Source organism: Oryx dammah, unplaced genomic scaffold (assembly GCF_014754425.2).
Source record: "Oryx dammah isolate SB20612 unplaced genomic scaffold, SCBI_Odam_1.1 HiC_scaffold_1, whole genome shotgun sequence".
Lineage (NCBI taxonomy): Eukaryota > Metazoa > Chordata > Mammalia > Artiodactyla > Bovidae > Oryx > Oryx dammah.
In genome coordinates, this window is record NW_024070185.1 from 65,678,318 (window position 1) to 65,682,625 (window position 4,308).

The 4,308-nt window shown below is 40.8% G+C and overlaps 1 non-coding gene across 1 annotated transcript; it reads left to right on the forward strand.

Annotated features, from left to right (window-relative positions):
• Window positions 1-208: 208 nt before the first annotated feature.
• Window positions 209-343, forward strand: LOC120867917. Its single transcript, XR_005722074.1, has one exon. It is a non-coding gene; the product is annotated as a U4 spliceosomal RNA (small nuclear RNA).
• Window positions 344-4,308: the final 3,965 nt, after the last annotated feature.

Here is a 4,308-nt window from a genome sequence, read left to right on the forward strand (position 1 = left end):
CAAGTACCTCAAAAAACATTTAAAAAAAGAAAACACACAAAAAGTTATGACAGTGAAAGATCTTCCTTCCCCACCCTCAAATTCCAGCCACATCCTGTTATGAGGTTTGTTGTGTGTCTGTGCGTGTCTGTGTGTGTCTGTGTGTGTGTGAGCTCTCAGAGCTCATGGTTACACGCACAGGAGAAGACATTTATACATTTCAAAATAAAGCTTGGCACAGTGGCAGTATCACAGTCAATGAGTTTTATCTGAGCTGTGATTTTTGCTAATTGAAAACTTTTCTCAAAATACATTCTCTGCCCTCCCCCTTTCTAACCATAAATGATGATACACTACAGCTATTGTTCTGTATTTTGCTTTTTTTCCTTAGAGAAGCTTCCATATCAGTACACTAAAAGCTTTCTCATTTCTTTGAAAGTACCATATCTCTACTGTGTATTCGCCAACAGAGGGTGTTATCAAATCTTGAATGTTTTGCCAACTTGAGAGGTGAAAATGCTGTCTCAGTACAATCTCAAGTTGTGCGTGTGTGTTTAACAATTTAGTTCCTAAATGGACTAATAGGAGCTATTTATTATTTCTTTTTAAAAAAATTGTCTCATTTTCAGTTTATTATCTTTTTTCTTACTAATTTTAGAGGTCTCTTAATGTGTTAGGGAGATTAACCTTCTGTCTGTGATATGATTTGAGAAGTATTTTTTCTCAATTTGTCATTTGTCTTTTGAAATTGTCTATGGCATATGTGAGGCTTCCCTGGTAGATCAGCTGGTGGAGAATCTGCCTGCAATGTAGGAAACCCCTGGGTCGAGAAGTTCACCTGGAGAAGGGTTAGGCTACCCATTCCAGTATTCTTGGGCTTCCCTGGTGGCTCAGATGGTAAAGAATCCACCTGCAATCCAGGAGACCTGGGTTCAATCCCTAGGTTGGGAAGATCCCCTGGAGGAGGGAATGGCAACCCACTCCAATATTCTTGCCTGGAGAATCCCTTGGACAGAGAAGCCTGACAGGCTAAAGTCCATGGGGCAGCAAAGAGACATGACTGAGTGACTCAGTGCAGTAAATGGCATATGCTTGTATATACTTTATCATACACAGTTTTCTAAACTTTTACAAAGTCCAATTTATCAACCTTTGGTGTCTTATTGATTTGAGTTCTGCTTAAAAAGGCTTTTCACTCCAAAGACCCAAAAATAATTTTCCAATGCCTTCCTCTAGTCCTTTAGTGAATTTGTTTCTTACAGTTTAATATTGGACTTATGCAGAACTTATGTGAGTGTGTGTTTAAGGCATAGACCCAATATTTTTGTCCCAACTAACTGCTTAATTGTCATTTGTAAGGTAGTACTTTTCCCCTACTGTTTCTGAGATACCAGCTTCGTCATATGTGGAGTTCCCGTGTGCCTTAAGTCTGTATTAGGTGTTTGAGGACCAGAACTTTCAGTAAGTGATTCCATCAAAGGGAAATATTATTGGTTGGGGGGAACAAAAGGAGCATGATATTTTGTTGGGATCACTGTCACCAATTTGATCCTGTTACCTTGTTCCTGATAATTTAATTTCTGTTGTAATACTCTGGAGGAACTGTGCTACAGGAGGTGGTGGTCTCTGGGCAGGTACCACTTCTCCCTTTTTAGAGAGTAATTCATTATGAAATCATATAGACATAACTTTGAAAGCTAACGATGACTGGCCTGAGACTCTTTATGCCTATTTATAGAAGGTATAAAAAGAGGCCTGACCCATTTCAGCCTCAGTTTCAAAGCTCTTAGTATCCCTGGGAACAGAAGCAAGAATCTTTAGTAACCCTTTTCTCTCTAGTCAGCCCTTCAAAGTTCCAATCACTGCAGTCAGAGTATCTAAATGTATTGACATTTTTCTATGGGTCTAAACCATGGGATCACAATAAACTGTGGAAAATTCTGAAAGAGATGGGAATACCAGACCACCTGACCTGCCTCTTGAGAAACCTATATGCAGGTCAGGAAGCAACAGTTAGAACTGGACATGGAACAACAGACTGGTTCCAAATAGGAAAAGGAGTATGTCAAGGCTGTATATTGTCACCCAGCTTATTTAACTTATACACAAAGTACATGATGAGAAACGCGGGGCTGGAAGAAGTACAAGCTGGAATCAAGATTGCTGGGAGAAATATCAATAACCTCAGATATGCAGATGACACTAGCCTTATGGCATAAAGTGAAGAACTAAAGGGCCTCTTGATGAAAGTGAAAAAGGAGAGTGAAAAAGTTGGCTTAAAGCTCAACATTCAGAAAATGAAGATCATGGCATCTGGTCCAATCACTTCATGACAAATAGATGGGGAAACAGTGGAAACAATGTCAGACTTTATTTTTGGGGGGTCCAAAATCACTGCAGATGGTGACTGCAGCCATGAAATTAAAAGACCTTACTCTTTGGAAGAAAAGTTATGACCAACCTAGATAGCATTCAATATGAGCAGAGACATTACTTTGCCAACAAAGGTCTATCTAGTCAAGGCTATGGTTTTTCCAGTGGTCATGTATGGATGTGAGAGTTGGACTATAAAGAAAGCTGAGCACCGAAGAATCGATGCTTTTGAACTGTGGTGTTGGAGAAGACTCTTGAGAGTCCCTTGGACTGCAAGGAGATCCAACCAGTCCATTCTAAAGGAGAACAGCCCTAGGTGTTCTTTGGAAGGAATGATGCTAAAGCTGAAACTCCAGTACTTTGGCCACCTCATGCGAAGAGTTGACTCCTTGGAAAAGACTCTGATGCTGGGAGGGATTGGGGGCAGGAGGAAAAGGGGATGACAGAGGATGAGATGACTGGATGGCATCACGGACTCAATGGACGTGAGTTTGAGTGAACTCCAGGAGATGGTGATGGACAGGGAGGCCTGGAGTGCTGCGATTCATGGGGTCACAAAGAGTCGGACACGACTGAGTGACTGAACTGAACTGAACTGAACTGAACTGAAACCATGCTAAGTGCTTCATTTACATCATTTCATTTGATCCTCATAGCTGCTCTATGAAGGAGCTATTCATACTGGAGTTCTTTAAATGTAGGCAACAGAAACCAAATCTACCTAAGTCAAGCACAAGGAGAAATTATGAGAAAGGTATAAGGATGATCACAGAATCCAAGGAATAGCTGAAGAAACTAAATAACTAAAGAAACTAAACTAAATAGCTAAAGCTAAAGGTTTGGAAGGGCAGGAAATAGCATGTAGGATCTAGGTAGAAGAGATGAATTAATACACTGTCTCGTTGGAATTTCCCTAAGAGATGGACTTACCTAACTAACGCTATTGGAGTCGACAATGCAAATGATTAAAAGTTTCATTGCTGTTCTCAGTGTTATACCTGAACTATTCTACCTTTTCCAAAATTTGGTGAGAAGAAAAAGAAACCCCCAAACAAAAGCTACACAGGGTGAAAATGGAGTCTTTTTATTTCAGTTCTCCTATACCTGTGTTTCTCAAACTTGACATACACCTTGGGATCTGATTAAAATGAAGATTCCGACTCTGAGGTCTTGGGTCAGGGAGTCTGATAGTGTGCTTTTCCAAAACCTCCTGAAGGAGGTAAAGCCTACCAGTCCACAGAGCACACTGTAAGCAGCTTGAACCTAGAGAGACCCAGTGGTAAGGGTGCTAGTAAAACATGAGCAAAAATGATCATAAAAGTTGGGATACACTAATCTCAGGGTTCATGGATTTGTTTTGGGGTCATCTATGGCTGGTTTTCCAATTTGATTGCCTAACAATTGCTTGCATCAATTGTGGATTGAGAAATGGGAGAGTCTGTCTCTTTTGCCCATTTGTCTCAGACTGTTCAGAGCAGAAGCATAAGGAGATGAGCCTTAACACACGGATAACTTTGATAAAGCCACACATGTGGACAGAACAATGGACAGCTGCCCATGTGTTGTTTGTTACATCAGTGTCCTGTGTTAAAGCCCACATTTTTGGCAATTAAACTGAATTTCTTAACTGAATTGGGAAACCTTTGACCTAATGACATTTTTCTGTCTGATTTTAACCTGAAGATACAGCAGCTATTATCATCAGTTCTGTCCATGTGAGTTGATGAGACAAGACTTTAATGAGCACCTAACATTTATTCAAACTGTAAAGGAGAAATGGGGCTTCCCAGGTGGCTCAGTGGTAAAGAATCCACCTGCAGTGCAGAAGACTTGGGAGATGCAGGTTCGATCCCTTGGTCAGGAAGATCCCCTGAAGAAGGAAATGGCAAGCTACTCCAGTATTCTTGCCTGGAAAACTTCATGGACAGAAGAGTCTGGAGGGCTGGACTGCAGTCC